Source organism: Coregonus lavaretus, assembly GCF_964263955.1.
Source record: "Coregonus lavaretus genome assembly, chromosome: 24".
Taxonomy (NCBI): Eukaryota; Metazoa; Chordata; class Actinopteri; order Salmoniformes; family Salmonidae; genus Coregonus; species Coregonus lavaretus.
Genome location: NC_140011.1, coordinates 38,413,048 through 38,427,868, shown reverse-complemented (window position 1 = coordinate 38,427,868; position 14,821 = coordinate 38,413,048). Strand labels below are relative to the sequence as shown.

General features: G+C 45.8%; 1 pseudogene across 1 annotated transcript in view; it reads right to left on the bottom strand.

Moving 5' to 3' along the window:
* Positions 1-14,821, bottom strand: part of LOC311099868 (rab proteins geranylgeranyltransferase component A 2-like) — a 54,847-nt pseudogene that overhangs the window by 12,716 nt on the left and 27,310 nt on the right. The window contains exons 9-13 of the transcript in view: positions 11,295-12,208; positions 10,808-10,912; positions 10,141-10,204; positions 8,173-8,270; positions 6,387-6,509 (exon numbers count right to left, since the gene is read on the bottom strand). The product of the transcript in view is annotated as a rab proteins geranylgeranyltransferase component A 2-like (transcript). The remainder of the gene's footprint in view (positions 1-6,386; positions 6,510-8,172; positions 8,271-10,140; positions 10,205-10,807; positions 10,913-11,294; positions 12,209-14,821) is intronic.

Genomic DNA, 14,821 nt, shown 5'->3' with positions numbered 1-14,821 from the left:
GAGTGTGCAAAGCTGTCATCAAGGCAAAGGGTGGCTATTTGAAGAATCTCAAATATAAAATATATTTTGATTTGTTTAACACTTTTTTGGTTACTACATGATTCCATATGTGTTATTTCATAGTTTTGATGTCTTCACTATTATTCTACAATGTATAAAATAGTAAAAATAAAGAAAAACCCTTGAATGAGTAGGTGTGTCCAAACCTTTGACTGGTAGTGTATATCTCCATGAATAATATGTAACAATATTTATAGAAAAATAAACAATTATTCACATTGTTTTTGTCAATGTGTTATATTTTGAAATCTTTAGTATGAAAAACCCTGGAATGAGTAGGTGTGTCCAAACTTTTGTCTGGTACTGTATATACAAAAGTATGTGGACACCCATTCAAATGAGTGGATTCGGCTATTTCAGCCACACCCATTGCTGACAGGTGTATAAAATCGAGCGCACAGCCATGCAATCTCCATAGACAAACATTGGCAGTAGAATGGTCTTACTGAAGAGCTCAGTGACTTTCAACGTGGCACCGTCATAGGGTGCTATCTTTCCAACGAGTCATTTTGTCACATTTCTTCCCTGCTAGAGCTTTCACCGGTCAACTGTAAGTGCTGTTATTGTGAAGTGGAAATGTCTAGGAGCAACAACGGCTCAGCCGCGAAGTGGTAGGCCACACAAGCGCACAGAGCGGGACCACCGAGTGATGACGCGTGTAAAAATCGTCTGTAACACTCACTAAAGAGTTCCAAACTGCCTCTGGAAGCAACGTCAGCACAAGAACTGTTCGTCGGGAGCTTCATGAAATGGGTTTCCTTGGCCGAGCAGCCACACACAAGCCTAAGATCACCATGCGCAATGCCAAGCGTCGGCTGGAGTGGTGTAAAGATTGCCGCCATTGGACTTTGGAGCAGTGGAAACACGTTCTCTGGAGTGATTAATCACGCTTCATCATCTGGCAGTCCGGCAGACTAATCTGGGTTTGGCGAATGCCAGGAGAATGCTACCTGCCCGAATTCATAGTGCCAACTGTAAAGTTTGGTGGAGGAGGAATAATGGTCTGGGGCTGTTTTTCATGATTCGAGCTAGGTCCCTTAGTTCCAGTGAAGGGAAATCTTAATGCTACAGCATACAATGACATTCCTGACGATTCTGTGCTTCCAACTTTGTGGAAGGCCCTTTCCTGTTTCAGCATGACAATTCCCCCATGCACAAAGCGAGATCCATACAGAAATGGTTTGTCGAGATCGGTGTGGAAGAACTTGACTGGCCTGCACAGAGCCCTGACCTCAACCCCATCAAACACCTTTGGGATGAATTGGAACACAGACTGTGAGCCAGGCCTAATCGCCCAACATCAGTGCCCGACCTCCCTAATGCTCGTGGCTGACCGGAAGCAAGTCCCCGCAGCAATGTTCCAACATCTAGTGGAAAGCTTTCCCAGAAGAGTGGAAGCTGTTATAGCAGCAAACGGGCGACCAACTCCATATTAATGATCATGATTTTAGAATGAGATGTTTGACGAGCAGGTGTCCACATACTTTTGGTCATTTAGTGTACATTACTGCTATACATATGCAGCTCATGTCTGCCATTGAAACAAAAACCCTGAAGTACGAGAGAACATGGTATCTGTCACACTGAGCTACCAAACAATTTCATCATTAATGCAATTCATATTTTAGTGTAGAAATACTCAGCCATAATTGTGTCAATTTGTGGGAATATTCTAGTCGGTGTGTGAGGAGAATAAAGGAACTTCAGTCTCCTTTCAACACAGCTTATCTTTAAGGAACTATGATTTCTATAAATGGGGTGACATTTGGTTTGCCGACCATGGCACACGGAAAGTGTTTCTTGACACTCTTTAATCGGCCGTGAGTGAGACTTAAAGCGGTCAAACAAAACAAGAGAGGATGATTTGGAGCTGTCAGAAGGCTCCGGGTTTTCCGAGCGTAAAACCGTCATTCTACAACCTTTCAGAAGCACGGGATCAAAAAAAAGAAAGTAAGAAAAGCCAAAGAAAGAGAGAGAAAAAGGTGTCAGTCTGAAATATCAAACAATTATAATATGTGTTATTTTCCTGCCGTGGGTAGCGGAGTGATTTAGTTCATTAGGAGAGTAGCAGAGGTGTGGTACCATCAACATGATGTCGCTTCAAAAGACCACCCAACCTCAAAATACACCGTCCCCTACACCCCTGTCTGTCCACGCATACACCTGACCAAATACACACCAACACACTCCTTGTTAGACATCATTGTTCGTTTTCTCACACACACACACACACACGTGCAGCCCCATCACAGATGTGAGAAACGTCAGATTAGCATCGAGCTGTACCTTCTAGCTTCACACCCCCAAATATCAGCCATCTCCAACACCCACTGGCTCTCTGCCTGGGCGGCCTTCCACCCTACACCACAACACACATCTACACACCAACATTCTCTTCTGGCATTCATTCTTAAAGCGGCAATCAGGAGTTGAAACAATAACAAATGGCCCTCCCCACCCCAGTTTCGGTAAAAAAGCTAGAGAAATGTAACCACTCAAATTCATAGACAGCGATATGGATGCAAGGACTGACCATCCATGAGATCAAAATTATAGTTTTTACCATGTTTTGAGGCTATATAGTGTTTGTTTCCATTTACTTTGTTTACAAACATTGCAGTGGTTATATTTGCCGTTCTGATGGGTACGACAGTTGAACTCATGAAGCATTTATAAGTTATATTCTTCAAGAATCATCTGATGCATTTTGCATCACCATCATCATGATAATGTGGCAAGGGCCACTTTACTTCTTGAAAGTCCAATATCTTGAAAACTTGACCGCTGACATTCAAAACATTTGGGGACTTTAACAGTGGACTAATGAGAAAAATACCAAAATATAGTTTTTGAGTGGATTTTCCTTTTAAAAACACACATGATTTCACAACGCTGCATTGGTTCAAAACGGTCATTTTCCAATTAAGTGGCACTCATCTAGAGTAAGAGCCAGCCTAATCCATCATGTCCTCATCCTCATATATGTGGACCTTCCCCTGACTACTCCAGCCCTGCCCCTAACCCTCAGCACCCTCCACCCCCCAGAGCCTCTGCTGAGTCCCCCTCCCCTCACCACCACCTGTCCCTTTCCAATCCCCACCACACCTCCTACCCAGTGGATGAATGAAGAGCCGTCAGCCAGCCAGTCAGCCAGGTGACTTTGTCTCTTTGACCTGTTCTGGCCCACTGCTCCCCCTTATCTAGTGATTCATCCTCAATAACTCTCACAGTATTTGTTCTGACATTTTAATTAAAATACTACTACCTCCTTCCCGTGATAAAAAGGGTGGCGTCACAGAGCACACTACACTGTGGTGGTCTACCACCTGTCCGCCTCGCGTATAAGTACACACACACACACACACACACACACACACACACACACACACAGACACACACACACACACACACACACACAGGAACAGAGATGGGATGAAAGAGAAAGGAAGAAAAGAAGGGGAGGGACAGAAAGAGAGAGATCTGAAAGATGGAGAGAGATAAATATGTAGTGGGGGAAAGGGAATGTTAGAGAAAGAGAGGAGAAAAGGAGAGATATCACGCCTGTCACTTTCATGATGACCTTGTCTCACAGCCGTAGAGAAACAGTAGTAAAACAACAAAATGGCTTCAAGAGGCGATTGTGGACCTCTGTGTTGGTTGCGGTCAGAATGGAGCTGCCTGAGCCTCCCGAACGGCGCAGCGGTCTAAGGCGCTTGAGGTGTCACTACACACCCGGGTTCGATCCCAGGCTGTGTCGCAGCCGGCTGCGACCGGGAGACCCATGACGCGGTGCGTAATTGGCCCAACGTCGTCCGGGTCAGGGGAGGGTTTGGCCGGCCGGGATGCCCTTGTCCCATCGCGCTCTAGTGACTCCTTGTGGTGTTTCCTCCGACACATTGGTGCAGCTGGCTTCCGGGTTAAGCGAGCAGTGTGTCAAGAAGCAGTGCGGCTTGGCAGGGTCGTATTTTGGAGGACGCATGCCTTTCCCAAGTCCGTACGGGAGTTGCAGCGATGGGACAAGACTGTAAAAGTACCAAAAAATATATAAATGAATGGAGCTGCCTCTGGCTTGAGAAAAGCCATAACCTACCAAACAGATCACTGCCTCAGTAAAAGCACAACAGCTGACTACTCCAATATATTAGATAGATATACAGTTGAAGTCGGAAGTTTACATACACCTTAGCCAAATACTTTTAAACTCAGTTTTTCACAATTCCTGACATTTAATCCTAGTAAGAATTCCCTGTCTTAGGTCAGGTAGGATCACCACTTTATTTTAAGAATGTGAAACGTCAGAATAATAGTAGAGTGATTTATTTCAGCTTTTATTTCTTTCATCACATTCCCAGTGGATCAGAAGTTTACATACGCTCAATTAGTATTGGTAGCATTGCCTTTAAATTGTTTAACTTGGTTCAAACGTTTTGTGTAGCCTTCCACAAGTTTCCCACAATAAGTTGGGTGAATTTTGGCCCATTCCTCCTGACAGAGCTGGTGTAACTGAGTCAGGTTTGTAGGCCTCCTTGCTCGCACACGCTTTTTCAGTTCTGCCCACAAATGTTCTATAGGATTGAGGTCAGGGCTTTGTGATGGCCACTCCAATACCTTGACTGTGTTGTCCTTAAGCCATTTTGCCACAACTTTGTAAGTATGCTTGGGGTCATTGTCCATTTGGAAGACCCATTTGCGACCAAGCTTTAACTTCCTGACTGATGTCTTGAGATGTTGCTTCAATATATCCACATAATTTTCCTTCCTCATGATGCCATCTATTTTGTGAAGTGCACCAGTCCCTCCTGCAGCAAAGCACCGGCAAGCATGATGCTGCCACCCCTGTTCTTCACGGTTGGGATGGTGTTCTTCGGCTTGCAAGGACTTATCTTTGTCCTCATGTGCAGTTGCAAACCGTAGTCTGGCTTTTTATGGCGGTTTTGGAGCAGTGGCTTCTTTCTTGCTGAGCTGCCTTTCAAGTTATGTCGATATAGGACTCATTTTACTGTGGATATAGATACTTTTGTACCTGTTTCCTCCAGCATCTTCACAAGGTCCTTTGCTGTTGTCCTGGGATTGATTTGCACTTTTCGCACCAAAGTACGTTCATCTCTAGGAGGCAGAACGCGTCTCCTTCCTGAGCGGTATGACGGCTGCGTGGTCCCATGGTGTTTATACTTGCGTACTATTGACTCAAATGATGTCAATTAGCCTATCAGAAGTTTCTAAAGCCATGTCATCATTTTCTGTATTTTCCAAGCTGTTTAAAGGCACAGTCAACTTAGTGTATGTAAACTTCTGACCCACTGGAATTGTGATACAGTGAATTATAAGTGAAATAATATGTCTGTAAACAATTGTTGATAAAATTACTTGTGTCATGCACAAAGTAGATGTCCTAACCGACTTGCCAAAACTATAGTTTGTTAACAAGACATTTGTGGAGTGGTTGAAAAAACGAGTTTTAATGACTCCAACCTCAGTGTATGTAAACTTCTGACATCAACTGTAGCTGCATGTAGAAATGAAGGGTTTCAAATGCAAAATACATTCAATATGGCAAAAGTTACGGGTTCTAGAAGCAAATGCGTTCCCCGTGAGGTGATGGAAACACACATTTTGAGTGCAGGCTAAATGGGATGCTGGAGCTAATCAAATATTACGGATCTCCATAGAATTTCTTGTTAAGGAAATACTGTGTCCAATTGGAACCAAATTCATTGTGTGGATGTGGCATGTGGCCTTTCACCCTTCTGTTCTGCTCTGTTCTGTAGTTGAAATTAAACTGGTCCAAAACCTAGGAAAAAGCGGTAGGCGTGAAAAAATGACAACGTTGACAAAAAAAAAAAAGCTTTTTCACAGCAAGGAATGAACCCCTAAGGATATAGCTAGGTCTATAAAAACATCTCCACAGAGGCATGTTGAAACAGTATTTCGATAATTTCTTGTAATACGGAGGTTCCATCTGAGGTCATGTGTTAACTTACTATCAAGGAACCAGGCCGAGCCTGACGGAAGGTAATGGGAATCAATGGGACAACAGCCTAACGCCAGTCTGGCACTCAGCCATCAATATCAATCATCGTTATTACTGATTATGTCTCCATGCAACCCCGATAAATGTCAGCGCAGCCCCACCCAACTACAAACCAGCCAGATCTCTCTTCTTTAAGAAAGGATATTATGAGGTACTTAGAACATTTGAGCACGTTATTTTGTATCAAGTATTGACAGTAATGTGTGAAGGTGATGATATGTAAATCAATCAAGAGAGAGGTTAGATAGATATTTGACGGTGAAAAGGGGGGTTAGATGAGAGTTTCCTGGTTGACCTTCCGTAGGCTCTTTTCCAGGAATAGCTGGTATGTAGAACAGCCTGGACACCACAGGAGCCAGGTCTTCATGGGCGGAGCCAGAGCAGGAGGAACACGTCAGGTGCACATTTTGCACCAGATCTGTGTTGGGGAAGTAAATTAAGAATGTCAATGTACACACACATACAACCCTGTATTAATAGCCAAGCAGAATAATAATTGTCACATCATTAGCAGATGTTCTCCATGACTACATCAGCCCCTTTTCCATCTGTCCTGTAGCGAATGAGAGGGACCTTCCCTAAAGAGATGGAACATTGTCTAATTACCCTCCACAGTCAGTTCCCTAACAACCTGTTCCTTAACAAACTGCAGATGTAGGCATTCAGTATCTCCGCCGCAGCATGGCAGGGACTGTTCCATGAAAAGTGCCCAGAGAGGGTGGGTTGGAGGGAGCTGGGCTTTGGATGCATGGTGTTGGACCTCAGAGGGGGAAGAGGGGGTTGCACTTCAAAGCATTCAGCTCCCCTCCTGCAGGGCAGTATTGTGAACACCATGTTAATGGTGGCAGGTTTGAGGGTTCAAAGGGAACCAGATAGCTCCTAACTGTGCAGTGCTGGCTTGGGGGGGGGGGGCAGATACAGGCCTCCCCAGTGGGATGAGAGGTGCGTCATTACCAGGGGGTCCATGATGCAGCTCCTCACACTGGGACTCTAGACGCACTCTGTCGGGAGGACAGACACTACTCTGTTGTACAGCAGGGCTATCCACTGAGACACTTGATGCTTATTCTGTGGAAAACGACCCTAGGAGGTGGCGTATCTGGTGCAGATGTGCGGTCTACAGGTCTTTAAGTTTTAAAGTACCCAGGGAGAGAACTCTTTACCATTAAGACAGCTCATTTCTTGGCCAATTCTCTATTTGAAATGGCAAAACACCATTGTTCCCATAGGGTTGCTAGTTCAAATCCCAGGAAGCCAAAGTGCCATTGAGGAAGACACTCAGATCAAATTGGTCTGGTATATATTCATCAGTATAAATGGAGTCTGTCAACTGAAAACTCTGCAAGCATTGTTCAATGCAGATTAATGATATACAATATGGCCCTCGCCTTTTGTTTGTGTGTGTGTGTGTGTGTGTGTGTGTGTGTGTGTGTGTGTGTGTGTGTGTGTGTGTCACGCCTGTCAAGCTCATCATCATCTCATGATTGCAACTGATCCACTCAGGTAGAACTGCATTACTTAAGGAGCGCTCCAGCCATCCATCACACACACCACACGCACAAATTCCCAGAGTGAGGGAGTGGAGGAGTTCTGAGGAGTTCTCCCCCCTATGGAGATGGCCACTGGACAGACGTCACCATTGCTCATCTATCGAAATAATACCAGGATTGCACTCATAAATAACTATACAGTTAGCGATATAATCATCATCACTGGAGCCACAATTCAAAGGGAAAATGGGGATATATTTCCAGCTGTCTAAGAGACTGATTCAGTGATCCAGTAAGCAGTTTGACCCAAAGCCCTACACATAGGCGATGGAAGGTTCAGAAACCCTCACCGTCCTACTTCCCTCAATCTTGTTTTTCTGTCTTATTTTCTCCATTAATTCTAGCCTACCTTACATCCCTGATGTCACCTGGTCGGCCAGAAACACAGCCTCATCCAAGCATCATGGAATTACATTTCTAAAACAACGGCCCTCTATGTAAATGGCTCTGTCTAATACCACTTCCACCCCCTCACCCTCCCGTCTTATCCCCTGTCCTGGGCGGTGGGTGGCGGGGCGCAGCTGGACTCACAGGTGCCTGGCATGCAGGTCATGCTGGAAGAGCAGAGCTCTATGAGACGCACCACTGGACCGCCAGGCTCCACGGGGAGGCACAGTGACCAGGGAGATCTATAGCACACAGACAGACAGACAGACAGACAGCCATGTAGTTAGACAGACAAACAGACAGGTTGCTAGACAGACAGACAGACAGGTAGTTAGACAGGCAGACAGAAGGGTAGTTAGACAGGCAGACAGACATGTTGTAAGACAGACAGGCAGACAGAAGGGTAGTTAGACAGGCAGACATACATGTTGTAAGACAGACAGGCAGACAGACAGGTAGTTAGACAGACCGACAGACAGGTATTTCGACAGACAGACAGGTAGTTAGACAGACAGTCAGACAGACCGGTAGTTCGACAGGCAGGCAGACAGGTAGTTAGACAGACTGACAGACAGACAGGTATTTCGACAGACAGACAGGTAGTTAGACAGACAGTCAGACAGACCGGTAGTTCGACAGGCAGGCAGACAGGTAGTTAGACAGACAGTCACAGACAGGTAGTTAGACAGACAGTCAGACAGACAGGTAGTTCGACAGACAGACAGACAGCCAGGCAGACAGGTAGTTAGACAGACAGTCAGACATACAGGTATTTCGACAGACAGACAGACAGGTAGTTAGACAGACAGTCAGACAGGTAGTTAGACAGACAGTCAGACAGACAGGTAGTTCGACAGGCAGTTTGACAGACACAGACAGACGGACAGTTCGACAGAGACAGACAGGTAGTTCGACAGACAGACAGACAGACAGACAGGTAGTTCGACAGACAGACAGGCAGTTCGACAGACAGACAGACAGGTAGTTCGACAGACTGACAGACAGACAGAGAGAGAGAGAGAGAGAGGTACTGCATTTACACACACATAGCCCTAATGAAGTCTGCAAGACAATCCTAAAACCTATTTCCAAACTGCAGATCTAAGTAATGGGATCCCTGTAATCCTTTTATATGAATCCTCTGGATGTTTTTATAATGTCCTTCTGGCTGAGGCAGAAGTGAAATCAGCCCTTTTTAATCAAGTGGACAAATTTAAGGAAGCAAAGTCATTGTCTCCCATGTGGGGAGAGAGCAGGGGACAGAGGGAGAGCAGGGCCAATCTCCCCCTGTATCTGCCTGGGTCCACACTGTCATTCCACAGGACCATCCAACAGCTAATTAAAAAGAGACTGAATATTTAATTACGTTTTGTCACACGGTCATGTAGTATTCCATTTCCACACTGTGTCAAGACACAGAAATTAATTTCATCTTCTCCCTCCTACCTAATGAACAGAAATTACACACACTTTTCCCCCTCTTCTTTGTGAGTGATATTCAATGCCAGATTTCAGCCGGAAAACCAAACTTGTGTCACGAAGAGGGATTAAAATTCTATGGATGTATGCTCTTTATGCAGACACATTAGGGAATTGGATTTATCAGATTTCATTCAGCGTGTTCTCTGCCATTATTCCATGTTTTTCATATTCATATTGAAATATGGCACTAAACTTAGCGTCCCTAATGCAAGCATGTCGATTCCCATTCTCCAGCCGGTAAGATTATTTAATCAAATTCCCAACCAGTCACAACAATCAGCATGAGGGAGCTTTCATTGAACTTTTTACTTTTTCACAATTTATTTGCGATCTTAATTTTAGACAGCTGCATGTCAGGACCATTGTAATGATCTCTCAAATCAGCTTTGATGTTTTGTTGTTCTTGAACGTGGACCAAGAATCTATACAAATGTGATAGAGAGCATCAAATAGAACGTAATGCAAAACAACTTGAGTAGCTAAAGTGCAGACTCGGCATTAATACCGCTAAGCCACACTGGATATCTGAATTTAAATGTATGCGTGTGCCCTTTGAATATGTCATAAAGTCTCATCGTATGGGACAGAACAGGGGATGAGCCGTATGGAGCGGAACATTACACTCACTACCTGCTGGTCAGAATCCAACGGCACAATTGACCGGTCTGTGATGAGAACCGCTCTGGATTTCTGCCTGTGAAAAGAGAGAGGATGGATGAAAGAGAGGATAAGGGAGAGAGGGCATTAGAAAAACAGCAGCACCAATATTAGATTACTACTGCACTGTTTTCCTTTTTTCGCTGTTCTTTGTTGTGGTAGATTTTGGCTGTGAGACAATCCAGTCTGGGCCACGCTACAACAGAACAGTGGCTGGGTTGGTTCTGGCCAGCCGAGCCAGTCATTCTGCGCTGCTGTCTTTAAGAGCATTAGTCATGCTCTAATTGGGGTCAGTGGTGTAAATGTCAAGGTCTCCATTGACGCAGGCAGGAGCGAGCGGTGTGGTGGGCAGAGCAGAGCCCAGTCACCTGCAGCCGGGTCTGTGGAGTGTGTCTGGGATAATCAGCCCTTTCACCATGACGCCACTGAAACTGTCCCACCACATAAAGACCTGAGGAAAGATCCCTCTTATCGGCACTGAGACCCTCATCCCAAGTTGACTCCAAGGAGAAATGTCACCTCTATGTAGGCTATGCACTGTTCTCACTAAATTAATGTGCAGCCTGAAACGGTCAGTGAGAGCAGTATCAATGACTATGAAGGGAAGGTGATGAGGAGGAGTACTGGGAGCCAATCTCACCTGGAATCCGTGTTCTCCCTCTGGTCTGCCCCGATGTAGCCGTCCTCCATCACAAAGTGACTGCAGCTGATTCTCTGGCCATGAGTGTCAATCACAGCTTTGCACCTGTAACAAGGAGAAACAGAATCAAATAGGCCTCGTGAAAATATGTTGCTGCTTTTTTGATTTACATCCATTGAAAAACACAACAACAACAAAAAGTAGAAACACAAAATAAAAACGGCATTGTTATAATAAACAGCTCAGCTGTATGATTCATGACATAGGTTTAATTAAAGACCTCAGTCAGGAAAGGGAGTTGGCATCTGTGCCTCAGAACATTACAGTCTATAGTCCAGCACAAAAGAGAAGGATTGTTTTGGCAGCTTCTCAATGCACCACCGTCAAAACACAAATACAAATGGCCTGGGCCGATTCATTAATCTTTATAAGAAAAGCCAGAGCTGGATGCCTTCTCTCTTTTATTTTACCAAAACATTGCTAGCACAAAAAAGAACCCACAACATTAGCCAGATTGGTGCAATCTGAGTTAGCCGGGGGGGGGGGGGGGGGAAGAGGCTCTCTGAGCCCCCAGTCCTCTCTGCGCCCCCAGTCCTTCCTGAGACCCCAGTCCTCTCTGCGCCCCCTGAGCCACCAGTCCTCTCTGAGTTCCCAGTCCTCCCTGAGCCCCCAGTCCTCCCTGAGCCCCCAGTCCTCCCTGAGCCCCCAGTCCTTCCTGAGCCCCCAGTCCTTCCTGAGGCCCCAGTCCTTCCTGAGGCCCCAGTCCTTCCTGAGCCCCCAGTCCTCCCTGAGCCCCCAGTCCTCCCTGAGCCCCCAGTCCTTCCTGAGGCCCCAGTCCTTCCTGAGCCCCCAGTCCTTCCTGAGCCACCAGTCCTTCCTGAGCCCCCAGTCCTTCCTGAGCCACCAGTCCTTCCTGAGCCCCCAGTCCTCCCTGAGCCCCCAGTCCTTCCTGAGGCCCCAGTCCTTCCTGAGCCCCCAGTCCTTCCTGAGCCACCAGTCCTCTCTGAGTTCCCAGTCCTCCCTGAGCCCCCAGTCCTCCCTGAGCCCCCAGTCCTCTCTGCGCCCCCCAGTCCTCTCTGCACCCCCCAGTCCTTCCTGAGGCCCCAGTCCTCTCTGAGCCCCCAATCCTCCCTGAGCCCCCAATCCTCCCTGAGCCCCCAGTCGTCTCTGAGCCCCCAGTCCTCCCTGAGCCCCCAGTCGTCTCTGAGCCCCCAATCCTCCCTGAGCCCCCAATCCTCCCTGAGCCCCCAGTCGTCTCTGAGCCCCCAATCCTCCCTGAGCCCCCAGTCGTCTCTGAGCCCCCAGTCCTCCCTGAGCCCCCAGTCCTCCCTGAGCCCCCAGTCCTCCCTGAGCCCCCAGTCCTCTCTGAGCCCCCAGTCCTCCCTGAGTCCCCAGTCCTCTCTAAGCCCCCAGTCCTCCCTGAGCAGCAGCAGCAGTGTGACCTTCCTGCCTTGCTCGTCTCAGCCAGAGGGGGAACGGTGGGGAATCTCTCTGCTTGTTATGTCAAGAGTTATAAATGTGCTTTATAGGGCTCATTATCCAGACTAATGGGCTAGGGGTGACATCCTTGAAATGGACTTTCACAATAAAGGAGAAGGCAAGCGGCAGTCCAAAACGCCCTCTCCCACCCCCCTCCAAACCACACCCCTCCGAATAATCCACACCTCGGAGAGATTAACTGCAGGATGGACTGTTTATGTAAATTAAGATTTATTTACTAGAAGGGGGCTTGGCAGTGGGAGCTGGCAGTTCAAATCAATCCTAAACCAATGGAGTGAGATATGGGATATAGGAGATGGGATACAGGCCACAACCCGCTGGTTTTAAAACAAAAATACTGCACACTCTGGAAAGTATCTTCACAAGTGCTATATATCGAAATAAATGGAAGAACTAAAAGTGAGGGGATGGTAATGTGAATGGATGTGCTTCAACACTAATGTATATCCTCTGCCATCCACACACCTGCAGACATCACCTGACCCGAGACATAAAAGGTCCAGCTTGTCAGTGGGCATAAACCTCAAACTAACGGCAGCTCTAATGATTCCTGTCCCCCTACCCAGAAGGCCACAGCAGGGCAGGCTTTATTTATCATAACTATAGTTCATAAACAGTGTTCATAAAGCATGCAGGTCCTATCCATAGCAATCAGGGTCATAGCCTTGTACACAGCCATGCATAGTTATGACTTTGATCAACATCTCAACAGGAAGGAACTCTTTACTCTGGCCAAGTGAACCAAACTTACTCCCCCCATGACTTACATTACAGTCACAAACAGTCAAGTTCTCCTCTGTTGGAAGTGAAGGAGTTTACTTACTACATCTACTCAGTTCCAGTTGAGATGGCTATGACAAAAGTACCATCCCACTGTGCACACCACGTCATTTCTAAGTGAAGAATTGGGTAATATTTGGTAGATACGTTGATCAATGAGATTCCAACCTATTTTCACCCACTCAAAAAAGTTTGTTGAATTCCCAGTGATATCACTATGCTTTCAACCATCTAAAAGCACAACAAAGTTGAAATGGTAATACAATGTCAGATATTTTGTTTATTTATACAACAACTTAATGTGTTATCACTGTGCTTCATCTAATAGCACAACCAAATGTCCTGGATTGCAGTTGAGATTACATTTAAGGACATGGTGCAAGTGACTAATGTCGTTTGAGATTCGGTGCAGATTATTACAGCAATTGTGAACATTTCCACTGACCTGCGACCCTGAACATACACACATTCTATGATTACATAAGAAGAAATGTATAGTTACAGTAACCTCAACATGTGGCCATGGATGTGTTACTCATTTTAAGGTTGAATAAATACTGTTACATTAGTTTGTAAGATGGCCTTAACTTTAGGCTATTTACTGTCTTACAAAAGTAATATTGAATTGTGTTTGGTTGACAACACAACCAAATATCAACATTTAAAAGAGATGTATCTACTGCTGGTGTCACGACTTCCTCCGAAGCTGCCTCCTCTCCTTGTTCGGGCAGGCTTCGGCGTCCGGCGTCACCAGCCTTCTAGCCACTGCCGCTCCTCATCTCATCATTCCATTTGTTTTGTCTTGTTTTTTACACACACCTGGTTCATATCCCCTCATCAGTCCCTGTATAAGTATTCCCTCTGCCCCCCATGTCTTTGTGTGTGATTGTTTCCATGTGGAGGTGTCGATAGCTCGGTGGAGCATTATGTACTTTGTTGCCAGGATATTTTCGGCCTCCTGTAGCTCAGTTGGTAGAGCATGGCGCTTGCAACGCCAGGGTTGTGGGTTCGATTCCCATGGGGGGCCAGTATGAAAAATGTATGCACTCACTAACTGTAAGTCGCTCTGGATAAGAGCGTCTGCTAAATGACTAAAATAAAAATTAATATTCACCCGTGTTTTGTTTTCCCCAGTGCGCCATTAAGTCGCACTGTAGTTGTTTTACGAGATGTATCTTCTGCTTGGATAGCTCCATCTGTGCCAGTGAGTCTGGCTTTAAATTCCAGTTTGTTTACAAATTAATAATTGATATGTTGGATTCACATCTCCATTTCAACCAAAAATCTAACTTAAATCAAACCTTAAATGCACTTTAAATAGTTTGATGAGATGTTTCATTATTCTTTAACTTAGATCCAACATTTACTATTAACTTAACGGGGGGGGGGTGACTGCTGTAGTAGTATGGAGATCCAGGACAGGACAGAGGAGTGGCAGCTGGGATGTTAGGTTCATCTCCCTCTACCCTTTTCAGCTTTATGAATGTAATAAGAGGAGACATAAGGAGGTAATTTATGACACCAGATAAATTAAAATCATTGTTCAGCCTGGCAGACACCTTGCCTGTATTTATACCTTTGAAAAACTTTTTTCCTCCGATGATGTATTATGCTTGCCTTGACCAAGAAGCAGAGTGAACACCTGTGTGACACGCGTGGAGAGCAGAGCGGCCCTCTCGGCCATGCCTCACTGCTGGCTCGGGAGAGGGGAAGGTCGAGTCATAAGTCCTCAGA